Raw genomic sequence first — 20,700 nt, forward strand, 5'->3', positions numbered from 1 at the left:
TGGAGAATTCACACTCATAATTTAAAACCGTCTAACAACTAACAATTTCTTAGTTTACAAGTAGCTTTATAAAGAGACTTATAAAAAATATTTGTATTCAATTGCTATTTTGTATTATTTTTGTTTTTTATAATCTGCATTGCTTTAAATGAATATATAAACCTTACTTAGGTGATAAAATATAAGGTAAGATAAGTGCTTTATTGACAGCCTGGGGGAAATTGGACATGAAATTACAGGTCCTTTAAGAACGCAGCTCAAAAAAAAGTAGAATTAAATAATAAATGCATGCAAAAATAAAAATCAATGTTTGAAATGCTGTACAATGTGTAATTAGTTGTACAAAAAATGTGTAGTGAACACTAGATTGTGCAAGAGAACATGCAAAACAGCTTTTGAATAAATGGAACAAATTGTACATACAATAAATTAATAGATATGATATACATGAATGATTTTATTCCTTATAGGCATGCATTTTTATATTTTTAAAAGTTTTGTATACTATCTTTACCCATGACCAGTGTGGAGAATGCAGACTTAAACCATGTACACTATAACTCTGATCTGCCGGACGTTATGTTTAAATTTCTTTATTATCCAAAAATACTCACCAACTACTCAAAACAACCAGATCTCAAACCAGAACCACCATAAATAAATCCATAATCTCCACTAATATATCACCACCCACAAAATCCATCAACCTCTCACAATATCAATTTACAGCAGAACAAGCTTGTTGCTTGTTTACTCAACCTGTTAGCTACCCTTCTAGTTTTGTACATTTTACCATGAAGGTTTGTATTTTTTTCTTTAAGGACTCAAAGGGTTAAAGCTTTTCCTATGAAAGCGAGGATGTGTCTTGCAATCCAGGATTAGGCACTGCTGTCCCCCCGGGCCATGGCATAAAAAAAACTGATTACAAAATTCCTACAAAGTAAACCTTATAACACAAGTGAAAAAGACAAAGAATAATAAAAATTGGACACTTCTGCGTAAGAGAGCTGGATTTCACAAGAGGATAAGTGAAAGATAAATAATATTGGTCTTTTTAATGGGAGTGTCCATGTTAGCAATGAACCTTGTTATAGTTGTCATAGTGCAAGACATATCACTTCTATACCACACACTAGTGTGGTGGAATCTTGATTCCACTTGGGAATGGTGAGATAAAGCAGAAAGACCAGTACAGTAACATCTATTTTTAAAAGTGACATTTTCATATACTGACCTCAGTGAATTAAGCACTTTATGGACTGTTTTCTGTTTTTTCTCATGTGTTTTGTAAGCACAGTGATGTCATCCCTGTGATTGTGTGTTGTTGAGCGGATTCTCCACCCACAATATAAAAAAAATACAACAAATTAAATCAATCTTTTGTAAAAATTCACACAAGAGCAGCACAAGCCACCAACAAGATTTAATATATATAAATAGTCAAAATATTTCATTTATAACCTGTTGCATAATTTAGGCTAATTTTTATGTCTCTTAAAGACATTTGACAAATAAATTACAATACATATTCTTACCTGAATCCATCAGTGCGTCCCTTGACCTTACATAACAGCTACCTTACCATGGAGAGAAATATGTATTTGAATAAATATAGAATGATAGTTTTGGAAGTCAATATGCTGTACTGCATATAAAAACATCTGTAGTAATCTCTGTGCTTAGGTGTGGGGTACTTTATCACAAACATTTACTCAGGTAATCACCACAATTACTCATAATGAGATATCATAAAGATACAATCTCAAGCTAAACAATCTAATACGAATAGATAAGATGTAGGGCATGGGTATAGAATGTCTTTTTCTTCCCATCAATTTTTTTTTTTTTTTTTTTTTTTTTTACATAAACTAACAAAAGCCCCTTTTGTTTTTCCATGTTTAGTAAATGGGTGAAAGTAAATTTGTGAAAGCTAATTTATATATATATATATAAGATTTGTTTATGACTTATTATTTTCCTTGAGTCCAAATTACCATTCTAATCACTGTTTCCCCATGCTCAAGTCCAGTGTAATTTTTGTATCACGGTATAACCATCAGTAGCGGTATCTGAATATTTGGTATTTTGATCAAATAAATGCAGAGCATGACTTCAAAAAGGTATTGAAAATCTTACAGACTTCAAACTAAGTTGAGAGAGAGAGAGTTCAGTCATGAAACTCTAGGTGGTGCAGGCTAATATATATTTATTTTTCCGCAGGCTGCGGATGCAATCTGCTAGCTCACATCATCACTACATGGCACAAGCTGCTTAAGCTTGCTGCTTAATGTTTAAATCGTTTGGTTCTGTGTTTGCTGTAAGCGAGTCTTGCTGCATGCTATCAGAGGTTCTCTGAAATTCAGCAATCAGCATCTTAAGATAAGTCAATGGTATTTCATTTTTCTGAATCACAGACTGGCCTGCATTCAGTTCCTAAATGAAGCATCCACACAAGGTTGACATTAAAGCAACTGTATGTAGTTTTGAGAATTTTTGCTACTTTTGAGGCCCCCTACATTTGATTGAGTGGGATTTACAGTGGATAACTGTCCAAATGCATTTGTTGCTGCCATAATGCAATCCACTCTTTTTGCGGTATTTGGTATCTGTTCACCAAAATGGGAGCGTGAGAAAGAAACAGAAGCCATTCATCTTATTAGAAGTCAGAGTACCATCAGAATTATTTTTAAACTGATATTTCAAAGTAAAAAAAAAAAAAAAAAAACATATACATACAGCTGCTTTAACAAGTTGTGTATATGATGCAAGGAGTGAATAATATATATCATATAAATAAAGCTATCAGGAGAACATGCATTCTGAGTGAACAATAACAACAGTTTAAAGTCTAGTGTTGCTTGCATGAGAACACAAAAGTCAAAACAGGCGTTTTACACGTTGCAAGAGATGCAAGATCCATGCAGCATGAATCTGTATGTATTTGTATGCTGTAAGCTATGCTAAGCATCATATGTGCTTTTGCGTTTAAAATTACAAAATGCAAGGAGTGAATTAAAAAGCATGTTTTCTCTTTTCGATAACAGCACTAGCAGAACGGCGTAGATATTGTTTGTAAAAAAAAAATTATAATAAATAAAAAACCCGGAATCAAGCTTTGCTTGAATGAGAACCCATTAAAAATGAAATCGTCATTAAAGGGAAAATAACTGGATTGTTCATGCAGTGTGATTTGCATTGGGTCTTATAAACAATGCTAGGCGTCAGAGGCCCGTTTCAGAAAGGAGGTTAAGTGAAAACTCTGAGTATATTAACCTTGAAATGAGGGAAACTTTGGGTTTCTGTTTCAGAATGGAAGGTTTGTCAAACCCGAGAAAGCAGGGTAAGTCAAGCCAATTTCTGAAAGAGAGGTAACTTATACTCAGAGTCAGTTACCATGGTAACGTACCCTTGGGTGTGAACCTAACCTGGGGTGTGTTTCCCAAAAGCATTGTTAGCTAACTATGGTAGTTAGTTCCAATGTAATCTATTGGTAATGACGGAACTTGCGACCATAGTTGCTTTTGGAAAACGCACCCCTGGTTGGGAGCAGGATTTCTTCATTAAACCCAGAGTTTATTTTGGTCTCATCCCCCTTTTTAAAGCATAAGTGATGTTTAAATACCTCATTCATTCATTCACGCTGCAAAAATACATTTCTTAATGAGTATTTTGGAATCTAAATTATGTGCATTTTACTTAAAGGGGTCATATGATGCGATTTCAATTTTTCCTTTCTCTTTGGAGTGTTACAAGCTTTTGGTGCATAAAGAAGAAAATTGCAAAGACTAAAGTCTCAAATCCAAAGAGAAATTCTTTATAGAGTTCTAAACTAAAGAATAGCTAAGACTTGTCCACGCCCTCCTAAAACGCTTCGTTTAAACACGCCCCCACATGTCTATGTCACTGTGTGGGAAGATTTGCATAACACCGCCCAAATGTTCATGCAAAGAAAGAAGGCGTAACTTTTATTCTTGCTGTAGTATTGTTGTTGCTGCCACCGCCATGTTGTGGAGATGCTGTGTTTCATTGTAAGAGCGAAACTACTTTGTTCCAAAAGAGGAAGATATCTGCTTCGTCATTCCTAGAGCTGATCCGTGGTGATCGCTGAGGATCAATCATCTTGTCACAGTTAACATCCTCCACATTTCATTTAATTTAACTTCCTACCATACTGGAGAGAAAATCTGCCAGCCGTGGGTCTTTCATGCAGAGAACTCTGCTCATATTTTCTGCATAATGATGCATTTAAAAGTTAACGATCAAATGGATGTTTACATTGATCAAATGGACGTTGTTACAAGTTCACATTGCTGTTGCAGATGAAATATAACACGGATAACAATAAATAAATATTTTTTACCAGGTTAAATGTTGATTATTAGTAACTCAAAACCCTTTTTGTAAACCTCTCTAACTAACCGTCGATCGCGCATTCCGCCATGTTTATAGTTTTTCTAACGCATTTTATTCGTGTTTGTAGTTCTGCACCGAATACTTCGCCAAAGCGCAATGGATTGTGGGCAGTTTTACCCATTAGAGTGTGCATTGATCCACACTTCAAAAATCGACCTGAAATAGTAGACCATCTGTGGACTTTTGGCATACTCTTTACAACATACTGTGCTTTGGGACACACTTATTCTAATCTCACATACTATTTAGGATGGATAGTATGAACATTGAGACGCAGGGTCAGAGTTTCCCATCTCAGGGTAAGTCAAATCAGAGTTTAAGTTTCAACTCAGAGTTGGTTGAACCTCCTTATTGAAATGGGCCCCAGAAATGCTCTGCATCCATTTAAGCAGTGTCATGCAGGACCATGTAAAGCAGTGGTTCCCAACCACGTTCCTGAAGGCCCCCCAACACTGCACATTTTGCATCTCTCCTTTGTCTGACACACCCAATTCAGAGTCTCTACTAAAGAGATAATGATCTGAATCAGGTGTGTTTGATTAGGAGACATGGAAAACATGCAGTGTTGGGGGGCCTCTAGGAACGTGGTTGGGAACCACTGATGTAAAGAACGAGAATATGTGTTTGACCTTAAGAAACTAGTAATTATGGCCAAATTGCTGCGCTCATGCCTAGGAATGGATTTTAAATCCAGATGTTTGCTCTGCTGTGATGTTCGTTCAAGAAAGAAGTGTCATGCATTAAAAAGTCTTAAATCAAATTTAAGGCCATAAAAATTCTTAAATGGTACAAGAAACTCTTATGATTTCAAGAGGTCTTAAATTTGGGGAGAGAAAGACAACAATTACAGTATGTCATCATTTACTCACCTTTAGGTTATTCCAAACCTATTTGAGTTTTGTTTTTTCTGTTGATCAAAATATATTTTGACGAATATGGGTAACCATGGGTAGTTGATGGTCCCCATTGACTTCCATAGTATGGAAAAAATACTTTTTTTCTTTTTTTCTTTTTTTTTAAAATCATCTTTTGTGTTCAACAGAAGAAATAAACTTATACAGGGTTGAAACAACACGGGTGAGTAAATGATTACAAGTTTTATGCAAACTCTAGCGTATGTGTACCGTCAAATGTGTAGCCTTTCAAAGTACTCTATTTAATGTTGTGCACAAATGCTGGTGGTCGACACATGCACTCTTGAGTTTCATCAGTGTCTATTGTCTGCTCTATTTTCCCCCATAAGTTATGGCCAGTAACAAATATTTTTGAACTCTTTTCAACCAAAGCTGAGCTATCTCATACCCTTTCACTCACAAGCGCTTGTCAGTGCGGCCGTCTGCTGTTATTGCAGTCTACACTATTTTGTTGTTGTTGTTCCGTCTCTGTAGTTTGTTTTCTACTGTGAAACAACAGCCTGGGACAGTGTTGCCATCTTGTGGAACATCTGATTACTGCAAAAATAATTCAATGTGCATGTGCGACCTGAAAAACGTAATTACAAAAATCAGGTGGTGCGCGTACAGTACGCGCATAATATTCTGATGACGAAATTCACATCACGTGAACTGTATGCTGTCCCTCACATATGCGTAAAAAGTGAAGTATACTTTGGTCTTTAATGTGAGTCAGGTGCTGTGCTGCTTTGTGTACTGCCATTACCAGGGAAACTGCTATATTTTTGCTGTTCTGAAAGCTCCACCTGCTGGCAGAGAATCAATTTGCATTTTGAGTCTGTTCTTCTGTTTTTGTTCAGACCAAAGCGAAAATCACCCCATTTGTAACAAACACACAGTTGTAAATGTGAACCGGTCAATCGACAAGAAGCTAATGCTAATACATTATGAAAATCTAAAAAATTAAGACTAAAAATATTTATTTAATTAATATAATAATTGACTGATAGTAATTGTGTAAATTAATGTAGTAATTGATAGTTTTGCCTCTTTCCTTTTCTTAAAATTGTTTTAAGACTGAAATGTGGTTTATAATTTTATAAAACTGTTTTGTGAAAGGTTTTTGTGAAAACCTGTATCTGAACATGTTTTTTTTTTTTACTGTCATTTTACAGTTTAATATGTTACCATAGACATTGCCCTACTCCGGTCATATGGTATAAATTTTATTTGTGCAGGTCTTAAAGGCACATTCATGGGTCCCCAGCTGGTGGCCACTGGGTTTTTTTTGTTTTCAGATTGCAACATTATATTCTATCTTTTAAAGGTGCAGTAGGACATTGGAAAATGCAAACTTTAGCCTGATAGCACTACGTCCCACCAAAGCGTACGTACCACCCTCCAAATCGCTGTCCAAAGCCACGCCTCCTGAACGCATGAACGTGCATAGACCAGACGACCAGAGACAACATTACTACAAAGCATCATGTTCCATTCACTGGTGAGAAAATTTTATAGTACAGTTAGTAACAGTACTACAATACCAAGGAAGGAAGGTCAGGTTGTTGTTGTTTGCCTGCCATTCTCGCTCTCTCGCTCTGAATGTGCTGATGACGTATCTTGTCTTAGCAAACAGGGTGCGCAGGGGTTTGCAATGTGTACATATGTTGACAGGCAGGTGGGAAAGCCTATCATTAATGTTTATACCAAACATTTTGTTTGGATGAACATTTCTTGGTCCTACACCTTCCACAGAATATATAAATACATATAAATATATTTAGACCACCTAACTCAATGATTGCTACCGGGATGTGAAGAGACTTTCAACCAGCATAACAAAAAAATTTCTGAAGACTATCACCTATTGCACCTTTAATTACAGTGCACATTTCTAACTTGGTGAGCTTGAGCACATTGATTGTTTAGGACATTAGTTAAATAGCCTAAGGTTATGACATCATAATAGGTATACATTGCTAACCCACTACTTTGATGAGAGATGGTATGTGTTTGAGTGGCATATGTATTGCCTTGCAGGGTTTTGTGTCTTCTCATAGGTCAAGCCTAAGCGGAAAGGCAAATCGTGTCCTCTAGACAGCCGCTTTAAATTTTTGTTGTGATATGAAAAGAGACTCCCTATTGCCCTTGAGTGGAATTTGATTGGCAAAGTGGCTGAGGGTGGAGAAGAGTTGAGAAACTTTCAAGGCACCCACGACCCCACATGACCCATCTAACACCACAGCAACATAGCATACCTGGAGCGAGTAATACTATACAAACAGTCAGTCGCCAGTCTGAGGTGACACATAGCCAGTAGCCTCCCAATCTCCAACAAACACTTACTTGAGTCATCTCTGAGGTTTTAGAGAAGAACCTATGTTTCTATGACAGGTGAATATGGATAAAAAATTATGGATGGGTAGCAGCACCACAAATTCCCAAGAAGATCAAGAACAGTAAATCAAAACAATTATAAAAACATAAATTAAATATTAATTTCATGAAATGTTAAAATATGCAAATAAACCATTATGTGGTAAATGAATAAATCTCCGATTCTGAAATCTCAACATTAAATAGAGCAGGTTTGAAATTTTCATTTTGTTGACACATTAGAAATATTTTACAATGTGTTTTTAGATCAAAAAAATTTTAATCACTCTATAAATAATATAACTATGCTGTCAACAGCTAGAAATGTTCACCATGTTTTTAGGCATAACATTTGAAATCAATCAGATGACTTATTTTAGGAATAAAATGGGCAAGTTTGGTGCATGTAAAGCCCAGGACACACCAAGCCAATGGTTGGCTGTCTAGCAATGTCGGGTGGTTTTATAACATCAGTTGGCTTAAGTTTTTTCGGTGTGTTCTGCACAGTTGGCTCTAGTTGGATACCATCATCTTTTTTTTTTGGCCGATTCTGCATGTTGACCATGAGTTCTTTAGCGTTGATAGTGCTGAGTGTTTTAAGATGCAGTGTCTATAGCGGCCCTTAGGTCAGACTAGTGCCATTCCATCTCAGTGTCTCTGAGCATTGCTTGTTTGTTCAGTAAACACAAGGCACCTGTTTGCGGAATTCGGGTTGCCAACTAGACCAGTCCAGTGGCATTTATTATGCCTAATGACCCCAGCCACCTTTTCCTTTTCGCTTTCTACTCTTTCCATCTGTCAGCCATACAGCTGTGTGTTAGCATGTACTGGGGCAGGCGACACAGATATGAATACTTTGTTTTTATTTATCTTGTCCTCATCCCCCAACGTTTCTGCCTCAGCTGTCAGTGTTGTGTCTGGAGTGTGGTTTCAAACGTAGGGGGAAATGGGACACTTGGAAAAGACTCAACTTCGCTAGCCCTCTCAGCTATGCAGAATGTAGCGGGTAGAGAGAAGCACGCCCTGGATTCAGATCATGGAAAACAATAGCTATGACAAAAATGTCAAAACGCCATTGCCGAGTTGCAGGTTTGGCATCATCACTGCAAAAGACCTGCCCCTGTCATTTTCTTTACAACCGTGAATTATTTTCATTCATCTCTAAATGTTAAAAGATGATTTATGATTACATTCTCACCCTTATATTTTCAAACTTGTACAACTATCTGTCTTCTGTGGAACACAAAGGGTGACATTTTATTTTATATCTTAATGAAAGTGTGGAACTGGAACTGTGAAAGTACAAAATACCAACTCAGTGATTTGTTCACAGCATAACAACCCACTGAAGACGGAGATTTTCAGTGAATAAAGACTAAATGGTGTGAATATGTGGAAGTGACCATTTGAATTAAGTGGAGAACTAATCCTTTAACAGACCTTAAAAAACAGTTGGCATCATTGCAAATCAATGAAATAACAGTAACATACACATTATCAAGTCCTATATGAGGCTTCATCACAAATTACCCTGTCAGCTAAGGGAAATAGATAGGGAAATTGCACATCAGTAACATGTTAAAGTGTCCTTTATTATAAAGTGGCAACACTTTTGGTCTATGGTTATTCACAGCTGCACTGAAAAAAATGGTGAAGGGTTTAATTTAAAGCAAATAATAAAAAAAAAATAGTATGTAACACTGAATTAAACATTCAGTTATGAAGTAGACTGAAATAGTATTTGCTCATAAAACGTACTTCAATACTCTGTTTTATTTACAACTTCACGGAAATAAAGTTGTTATCATAACCCATGAGGGGAAGACACATTTCATGAATAATGGCCACTTGCGCAACTTGTTATCTTAGCAAGAAGAGGAAAAGAGGAAAGAAAAACAACACACCATGATATGATAAAGATCTTTGATCCAGAAAGGTATTAGTCACTGCATTTACAAAAAGGTGACAAATGAGGCTTTTCTTCTGTGATTTTTTTTCTCATGAAGATGCCCACATATTGTTGTCCCCTTAAGCTCACCAAAGCCAATTTTTCCTTTGTTTAAAGCTTGATATTAAAAGAGAGAGCATGTTTCTTTCAGCCCTAAAAAGGAAAAGGGAAAACCCTAATATGCTTATCTCAGATTTTTGAATGAATAAATCATAGATGTGTCACTTTTTATGCATTGCTTATTGCACTTAAATTCCAAGTAACTTCCAAAGTGTTAGTTCTTGTTAGATTAATACAGTCTTACAAAGTACAAACCGTAGTGATATTTGTTCTGTATTAAAACTGTTGCTAGGCCACGCAGCTACCTAGACTGCAGGGGGCCAGCGTGAGGCCTGCTGACAGGCGCTTTAAGGGAGCACAGCTATAAAAAAAACAGAAGACGCTTCTCTGGCCCACACCAAAACCCCAAAATGCGCTATATCAAAACCCAACCCCCTCTTGACACCCACAAATATAACAATCATTCACCCCCCAGTGTAACCGAAGCCCCAGAAATGCACCCACAAAAAACCCCTACGTGCCTCACTGATTTGAGCGTTTAGGACACCACAGCTAACGAGCGGCTGCAATGCAAACGCATTCCACCACAAACATTTTTTGCTTAATTTCTGTTTGGTAAATATAGTGTAAGAATTGTAGAATTAAAAAAAAAATAGATTTAATTATCTCTTGTTTTGTCATGCAATGCACATGCATGTTTGTTTGATTTTGATGCTATTCATTTTTTTTTTTATCCCACTTGAAGTCAGCATGCAGCATATTAAGATGTAATGTCTGTCATTGTTTGCCAACAGGGGGCAATGCATGCCTTTATCCAATGCAATGTAATGTAATACAATCCAGTGCAATGTATTGTGGCAAGGTTGTAGTCACTGAAAACCAAGCATGCAGTTGGATGAATGACACTTAAAATTAACAATTAAAAAGAGTAGGTTTTTAATTTTTTTGTTAAATTCAATTAGAAGTTTGTGGGAGGGCATAAAGTAAAAAATGTCATAGTGAATGAACTGTTCTAATATCGTTATAAGAAAAAAACAATAATTTAACACATTGACATAAGGAGTACATTTCTAATAAATACATAAAGTTTGTAGTTCTTTAGGTAATTCCACCCTTATTCTGCCTTATGACAACTGTTTACACCTTTCTAAGCTGTCTTAAGAAGCACATTATTCTGTCATGATGTGTGTTTACTTTGGAACTGTGCTAAGAATTCACTTCAGTAGAAATGTTTTCCTCCACCAGCCTTACGTGTTTCATAGTCTGAGTATGCGCAATTAAAAAAAATAGAAATAAAACCTCATAAACATGAGCCAGCCAAAGCTCAGGTATTTACATTCAGGCTGCGTATTGGTGACCTGAGCTAGAGCAATGGCCATCCTCTCACCCCTCAGCCCCTGTGGGCCTTAAGCCTCAAACTCCTCTTGACAAGTGGGAGAGTTTATGAGCCGGGTTAAGATGTCAGTGTGTGCACGAGTTCAAGGAACGCTAACGCCCAAAGTGCACGCCACCATATCCCACACCCCAGCTCCATCTTCCCTCTATCCCCCTGTACCCTGGAGCTTTTCTCTTCTTGACCTCTTGAAGCAGAGCATTGTGATTTGGACCTCTGTCAATGAGTATCACAACACATTTTATTTTATCCCCTTTCTTCCCCTTTTCTGTTTTGTAAGCTTGCTCACTCTCTTGTAATGCTACTGTTTCTTTACCGTTGTGTCCCCAACAACCTCTTGCAACTCTTACAAATATGTCCTCCTTGAAATGGTTGGCATGCCATTCGCAGATGTCCGTGCGATGGGAGATGAATTCGAGTGAGTAAATGAGAGCGACAGCTGGGGGGTTACAGTTTCACCAGATGTCCACTGGGTGCTAACCCTCGGTCAGACATGAGCCACTCTGGACTCTCCTCCCCTTCGCGCTCTGGATGTATTTGGGATACACGGTAAATATTTTTTCTGCACAGAATGACGGGGAGGAACGGATAGGAGGAGAAGTGAGACTAATTCTCTAGGGCAAGACTCGCATGGCTTGACACATTGCAGACTGAAATGATGGACAGTAGTCTCATAATTGACATTAATAACCCGGGTGGTGCTGAGACACTGGGGTGCCTTGTTTAAGTAGATTCACATCTGTTGATTCTTAAGACTTTATACGTTTTTTATAACTTTTTATTTCTCATAATTGCAACTTTTTAACTTCCAATACAACTTTAGCATATTTAGCAATCACTACTTTATCATAAGTGTCTTTACACTTCACAATATAACTATCTCAGTTTCTTCTTTTTTTTAACCCCTAATTTGGCTTTGTATCACTTATAAATTAGATTTTACAAATTTTTATATAAAACAAAGGGTTATTTATTTGTGATTTCATTCATTTTTTTTTTTTTTTAGTTCCATAGAATTGTTTATGCGTTTGAAAAGTCACCACAGTTGACTCGAGGTTGGGCGTGTGATTGATTGTTTGATTTGTTTGTTTGTTTGAGAGGTACAAAACTAAGATGAAAAATCAATTTTCAGTACCAAAAGACTGTTAGAGACACACCTGTAAGTGTTTTCTATTTTCAGCAGCAGGAAGAATAACATAGTGCAGCACGTGTATACGTTGATTCCAGATTCTGGTTAATGTCACGTGACCTTTTGTTGATTGATGACTTGTTTTTTATCTATTGCAAAAGCCAGTGTGGTGCACTTCATTTTTTTTTTTTTTTTTTTTTTTACTTTTTTCATTTTTTATTCAACAAAACAACATCCATTCAAATAAACAGAACAGAGAAGGGGAGGCAACAGACATATAAATTTTTTACAATCTGAAAGGAGGAAAAAAAATACATTTTTGTAGTAATTCCTTTATATAATCCAAAAAATTGGTAGAAAAACATTGCCATGCATCAATGGTACTAGGTTTAGCCCTATTCATTCATGCTGTTGTATATTCACAAGTTAATATTTTAAGGAGGCTGTGAATCCAAAATGTTTTTGCACACATGTGAGGAGTGAACCAGTTTTGTATTATTGTCTTCTTTGCAGCTGTGAAACCAGCAAACAACCTTCTCTTCTTTAATGAACTTATACAGCAGTTGGAATCGTCATTGAGAAGAAAATGGATTAGATGGATTAGATGTGTAATCAATTTGTAGTAAAAAGGATAAAACAAAATTCACGTGTCCATAGGTTGACAACAATTGGACATTCCCAACACATGTGGAGAAAAGTACCTGATGATACAGTGTTACAGATATGGCAGTTATAGGTCGATTGCATGTGGAGAAAAGTACCTAATTTTAAACCTTTTGTAAGGAGTTATGTATGCTCTATGGATGAATTTGAAATGGATAAGACGATGAGCCAAGTTTTTAGCAGTTAACATTAGATTAGACCACACCCTCTTCCAGTCGACTGATAAGTCAAAGTCTGTTAATTCACGATTCCAAATATGTCTAATAGAAAGAGGTTTTGCAGTGTGCCAATCCTCCTGAAAGTATAGGATGCTGCAATGTGGCAAGTTTTACTCTGGGCCGTTTACCATTCCAGATAATAATCTCCTTAAAGGAACCTGGAGGAGGGGAAAGTGGCAACATAGAAAAAAGAAAATTAAGCCGAGGTAGCAAATTCATTTTGACAGTGGAGATTTTGCCTTGAAAAAAGACTTTAAGAGTATTCCATCTCTGAGTATCACTCTTTCTGGCAATTTTGTGAATGTCTTTATATATGGTAATACCCAAATAAATGAAAGAATCTTTAATAGGAATAAATGAGGGGATAGGAGAGTTAACTTTAGCATTGTTAATTGGCATTAAAGCAGATTTCAGCAAATTCCTTAGTTATACTGGTTATTGACAAATCAAAATTGTCTAAATATAAGATAATGTCATCAGTGTAAAATGAAATAATATGATTATGATCATGAATCTTAAGTGGTGGAACGTCAGATTTCCTAATAGCTTGTGCTAGCTGTTCAAGGGATAAACAAAACAGTAAAGGGGAAAGTGGATATCCCTGCCTCGTTCCATGCTGTAAAGGGAACGGGGAGGGGGAGATAATATTACCAGTTAAGACTGATGCCTCAGAGTGTCTTAATCATAGGAATTTAATGTTCACCAAAACCAAAACATTGTAGAACTGCCTACATATAGTTCCACTCTAGCCTGTCAAAGGCTTTTTCTGTGTCAAGTGAAAAAAACGCACAAGCACTCGGAAGAGAGTCTGCAAAATCAAGTACATGAAACAGTCGACGCATATAATCGGACGTGTGATGGCCCTTAATAAAACTGATTTGGTCCTCTTTGATTAAGCTATGAATTACTTTCTCCATGCGAGAGGCAAGAGTTTTAGCATAAACTTTTAGATCACATGAGATGAGTGATACTGGTCTGTAGTTAGAGCAATCCAACGGATCTTTACCCTTTTTAAGAAGCAGTTATATCAAAGATGTTTTTTGGTCTCTATGAAATGAACCATGCTCGATTGCAAAATTAAATGAATCAAGCATAAGAGTCCCTACCACATCCCATATTTCTAAATATAATTCAGGAGAAAGGCCTTCTAAACCTGGTGACTTGCCCTTCTAAAGACTTTTTAATGCTTCATGGAGCTCCTCCAAACTTAACGGGGCCTCCAAAGAGTCTTTATCTATCTGTGTGATCCTAGGCAGTTCTAATTTATCCAAGTACTCTTTACAAACTGACTCATCAAAATCGGTTTCGGTTTTGTAAAAAATTTTGTAAAACCCTTTAAATACGTTGTTAATTAACATAGGATTTGTGGTTACCTGGTCATCCGAAGATTTTATTGCACTGATGTATGCCTTAGACTCACATTCCTTCAGCCTATGGGCCATTAAGTGGCTAGGTCTCTCCGATTCGAAATAATATTTTTGCCTCGTCCTAAGTAAAATAAACTCTGCATTTGATTGTGAAAGTAAGTCATATTCCTCTTTCAAGGAGGACAATTGTGTAGCTTGTTGATCAGAAAATTTTGTTTTTGTAAGTTTTGTAATACTTGGATCTTATTTTCTAATTGTGTAAATTGACAGGTTTTCACTTTGGAAAGAGCAGAAGAAAAATATTCAGAATCCTCGTATTGCACATTTTGTCGTTTCCCACAATATTTGAGGGTCTACATCACAAGATATATTAATTTCAAGAAATTCCTTTATATGATCTTTTAGTGAATTAATGAATGTCTGATTGTTTAGTCATGATGTGTGGTGCACTTAATTACTAAGAGAGCAGCTGGGGTGCTGTTAATGATGACACATCCTCATGTGACTCCTAATTTACAAAGTTTTTAATGGAAAACAAGCTACACTGAGCATAAAATTTAGAAAGCATTACTAATGTCCATTACTTATGTTTTAATGATAGCTATATATGGCATATATACAGAATGGGTGTTGTAGTCCAATGTAAATTTGTGTTTCATTTCCATTTGATGTTGGAACGATGGGTTAGGGTTAGCATACGGAACATCGTTTGTCTTGCAGTAACAATAAGAAACTAATACTATAACTTTTTAATCTGCTTAAAAAATAGCAATTTACATTCTATTTAATCATGTTCAGTGTATTTTGTAGTGTCAACTTGAATTTTTATCCTATTAATTTTAGTACTGGATCATTGACAAACAATGCTGTTGCACACACACATCTATATATATATCTAATAATTTATATTTTATAATCACATAATTAATTAAAAAAATTATATATATTTATATATATATATATATATATATATATATATATATATATATATATATATATATATATATATATAATTTGATCATTTAAAGTAAAGTTTGCCAATACATTTATTTGCTGTTTATTTATATATGCGGTCAACTCACTCATACTTCCCAGCAGTCGTCCTTGCTATGTCACCAATTCTGTGAAATCTAGTAGTGGGTAAAAAGTTTGCATCTGTAGATTTTCTTCTGTCTTCTGTTGTTGGTTAGTCTCCAATAAGCTGAATTTGCCCTGTGGGTGCACAGCCCGTAAAGAAGAGCCGGGACAACCTGTTTTTCAGCTCATCTCTTTTAAATTAACATCCTCTGTTTTCTCCCGCAAGTGACGCACTAACGCAAATACACTTATATACTGTATGCATCAAACACACAGGGATACAGCCGCAGGTTGCTCCCACAGATTTCACAGTGGTACCAGCAGTAATCATATATTCGTTGTAGTGTTCCATTCAACCCGCCTGACTTTTGAAGTTAAGAACTAGGAAACTGAATGAATCAGCATCAACTTTCATGTCATTTCCTTTTTTTTTTTTTGATCATCCGCCCTTTGTAGTTCCATTAGTGTTGTGCTACTTTCATTTGTGAATGCTGTGTCCAAAAATGAGAACCCAAATATGACGTATTATACCTAACATTTTAACCACAAACAGATTTATCTGTTAATCCAGGTACCTGTGTAATCAGGTGTCTAGTTACTAACATCTAAATACAAAAAACAGAGGTGTAGTTAGCACATTAGTTTATGGTAACCTAACCATAAGACAGATAAAGTACATGGTGAACCAGACTGTTGTAAATCCAGCTGATGACGTATTTATCACCTGGCCTGAACTCTGTATCTATCATATCCCGTTAAGGACTGCACCTCAACTCCCAGCCTTTTGAAAACCAATCAGTGCTAGCGTCAAACCACAGAATTGCTTAACATGTGATATATAAGCAATAAAAAAAGGCAATAATAAAAAAAATATACAATCCATATAACCATATAATTTATATAAAAAATGCATAAGCCTTAAAAACAATAGATAGCCTTTACAACCCCTCCAGTGTCCCTTGGAAACATCCGTACACACACACACACTCACACACTAGCAGCTGGTTGTCCTGATTGGCAGGTGACGTTATCTCATAGGAACCTTGCCCACCTTACTGTGTGTGTTCATGTACACACACATACACACTATTACCTCCCTCTCACCCAGATCGGCTTACATTCTCTTCCACAGCAATGTAAATTCCTTGGGCCAATCCAATTAGAAAAACAGATTACATGGCCTTTGCATCTAACTGAGCCCATGACTCTCTGTTACATGTATGAAAAGATTGTTACAGTTGAGAGCCAATGGAAACACAGTTATTGTTAAACACTGTCACATCAGTGTGCTTTCTTAGAGATGACTCACAGTGGAAATTTAACAAAGTGAACTGAATGGCTTTAACTATAAAGTACCCATTGGGCATAAATCCATCTCACGACGTATGCATTCATGTGGGTACAGCCCAACACACCTGCCAAAGGCAGCAGCTAGAACTAATGTTTGGCTCTTATTTAATGAAGTCTGTTTCCATAACCACTCAAAATATGTGGATCTGGCCCCTAATGGTCATTTAGAGTCAATGATTTTCACACAAGTACTGTAGCTCTTGCTACCTGACTTGTTGCTATCAGCAAACTCTTGAGCCCAGTAAGATCTGCTTGCAAGCATTAAAGCAGCCCTTTACATCATTTCACCTGGTATTATTTTTAAAGCCTATCCAGTGACAAAAGACAACTTAGAGCCTCGCTCGAATTACGCATGGATATGTGGTAGCTCATGGACCCAGGATAAGATGTCATTGAGATGCCACATTATGTACTATGCATACATTCATTTTAATGGTTTGACTGAGGAACCAATCACACTTGTCACTCAGTTGCCTGGATACCAATCTCCTGGTTGCTAAACACCAGGCCATAAGTTTTACATCATGAGCTATTTTTCTGAAAGTTAGAATATCAAAGATAGGGTTACTTCACAGAAGTGTTGAGCCGGAGACACCTGCTCAGATGTGTACAAGGGCTGTTAAAAGAGGTCTCTCTTTACATGACCCCTTACTGCACCAACGCATATACACGTTAACTCTGTCAGCAGTCCCAGTCACTTATTTGATATGGTCAACTACAGCAACATTTTAAATAAAAATTTTAGACTTGACAATAAAGGCCAACAAGTTAAAGTCCCCATCAAAATGGACAACTCTTATTAAACATTGCAGCACATATTATACATATTTAATCCACGCACAAGATTTTATTTTATTTTTAAATCATGTACCCTCGTAACCTCCCCCCCAGCATCTTGTCACTCATATCAATTAAACGATCCAGTCAATTCCCAATATACAAAATAAATAAACATAAAACCATAATTAAAAAATAAAACAACGCAAATGTTACAATCACAATAGGCAAAAAATAGGTGATAAAAATCAAACAACGCAAATGTTACAAACTTGACATAAGTGTATAATCACTTCAATTAATTCTAAAGTAAAACTGTCTGTCAACGTCACCAGATATTAGTTGCGGTAGGAGTTTGTGGTCTCTCTTGCCTCTCCGACCCTAATGAGTTGTCACAGGTACAAGTCCTGAAAGAGTGCGGTGGGGGGAAATTCACCAAAATAACATGCAAAGCAACCAACGCCACACTTTCAGGCAATTTTCACAAATTAGCCTGAATAAACAAAAATGAAAAAAAACCCCCCCTTTTTTTCAATCCCCTTAATTTTCAAAAAATTAACCCTAAAAAAAAAAAATAATCCCTCCTGAATAAACAAAATGATGGTGTAAATGGGAAGTCTAATTAAATTGTAAGCAATACACACACACATATCACCACTTTGTCACACCAAAAACAAACTTTAAATGGCCTGAAACTTTGCCTCCTCGTTTCAGAACACCACACCATATACAGTTGTGCTCATAAGTTTACATACTTCTCGCAGAATGTGTACAATGTTAATATTTAATACCAAATGAGAGGGTTCATGAAAATCGCATGTTATTTTTTTTATTTAGTACTGGACTGAATAAGCTATTTCACATAACAGATGTTTACATATACTCCACAAGACAAAATAATAACAGAATTTATAAAAATGACCCCATTGATGACTCATGACACACATTAACAAAAATCAAAAAAAATAAAAACATTTCCTAGATGACTCATGGGACTCATGAACAACTATCACAAAATATAAAAACATTTGTGGATCATCCAGGAAATGACACATAGTATTAAGATTCAAGGGTATGTGAACTTTTGAATGGGGTCATTTTTATAATTTCAGTTATTATTTTTTCTTCTGGAGTGCAAACATCTTTTGTGTGAAATAGCTTATTAAGGACAGTAATAAATAAAAAAATAACATGCAATTTTTATGATCCCTCTTATTTTTATTTCAATTATTAACATTGTGCACATTCTGCAAGGGGTATGAAAACGTATAAGCACAGTGTGTATATTATATATGTATGTATGAAGAGTTCAGATGCAAAAGTCTCTAAGTGACATTTGAAATATTCTTCAAAGATGAGCATTTTTATCAGGCTCCTATGTGTAGGTTCAGTAATTTCACTGCAATGGCAATGCATAGGTTCTTTGCATTTCCTTTAAAGTGAAATAACTGAGCATAAACATAGGAGCATGAGAAAAATGCTTATTTTAGAAGAAAATTTGCAGAGCAACATGATGCTTGTGTTGATTCTTGCTTTTAATATTATGCATTATGCACTGGTACAGTTTATTTACATCCTTCTTTCTAGCAGTGGTGATATTCATTACTAGAGAAACCAGTGCAGTGACTAGCAACGTTCAGCAATGCTGGCAGTGTGAACAAGGCTTGAGACCTGAGGCTTGAAATTACTTTTGTTGTTGTTTTTGGGCAACTTTGCTGTTATGAACTTTGTCATATTTACTGAGTATTTTCTACCTGTAAATGAAAAGATTCTGTACTGGAGAGTTAAAAAAAAAAAAAAACAAAGTCCAGAAAAACCTGTTTAAACAAGAATGGTGGCTTACCCATGTCAATGTATGCTCCACTTTTTTATATGATCAGTGGTAAGGTGTTTTTGTTTGTTGCCTTTTTGAACAAAAAAACTGTTGAACATTTGATGATAATTTTATGATTTATAAAATGTTGCTTGGATAACCTGTGGATATTGTGTGGGATACATGGACATGATCTTTAGTTTAACCTTTGCAGCATTAACTGAACTTTTTGAAATTAAACTGGCACTTGCATAAGAACAAAGGGAAAGGTGAAGAAAGCCAGAAGAGTGTGTTGTGTAAAAACAGCACTATTAAACAGTTCAGGAAGGGTTACATGTTTAGCAACTGGTGCAACATGAATAACAAAACAAATAATTTGTTTTGTTTGTGGACTAACAACTTTTACTAGATGTGAATAATATTATTCACCAATAATCCTAAACCTGTTTGTCATTAATAATGCAACAGAGTATAAAAAAAAGGGTTCCCACCAAAAGCTGTCCTACTGGATGATTCAAATTTGGCATTTCGCCTTTTACTCCTTGCCACCAGCAACATGAATTTTCCCATGAATGGTGACACAACTGATTTAAGGTGGAGAAGTCACTGTGACAAAAGTGAACTAAGGGTAGTATAGTGTGATTCACAACGTGGGAAAGTATTTGTCTTTGTCTACAGTTTTATACTTAGAACAATAACAAGGTGAAGGAACTAGTATTATCTCTTTAATGACCTATATGAGAAGTGAAGTGAAGTGTGTGTGTGTGTGTGTGTGTGTGTGTGTGTGTGTGTGTGTGTGTGTGTGTGTGTGTGTGTGTGTGTGTGTGTGTGTGAGTGTGTGTGTGTGTGTGTGTGTGTGTGTGTGATTTATTGTTTCAGTAATATGAATCTTTTACTTTTTTTGGTAGGATCTAGTCATTTATTCAAAACTAAATAAAAAATGCAGTTTATACACTGTAAAAAAGACTGTAAAAATGCTGCAGTAAAATCTGTACATTGGTTAACAGTAAGTTTCCACACTATATACAATGAATAACTAATGTATTTTTACAATGAAATACTAAAAATTTAGTTTTTTTGGAAGTGAAAAAGAAATTCATTGTATAATTTACAATGAAAAAAACGATAAATGACACTACCAGAATTCCCTGTATGAACCCCCCACCCCACCCAACACACACACACACACACACACACACACACACACACACACACACACACAC

The sequence above is a fragment of the Cyprinus carpio genome, chromosome A6 (genome assembly GCF_018340385.1).
Source record: "Cyprinus carpio isolate SPL01 chromosome A6, ASM1834038v1, whole genome shotgun sequence".
Lineage (NCBI taxonomy): Eukaryota > Metazoa > Chordata > Actinopteri > Cypriniformes > Cyprinidae > Cyprinus > Cyprinus carpio.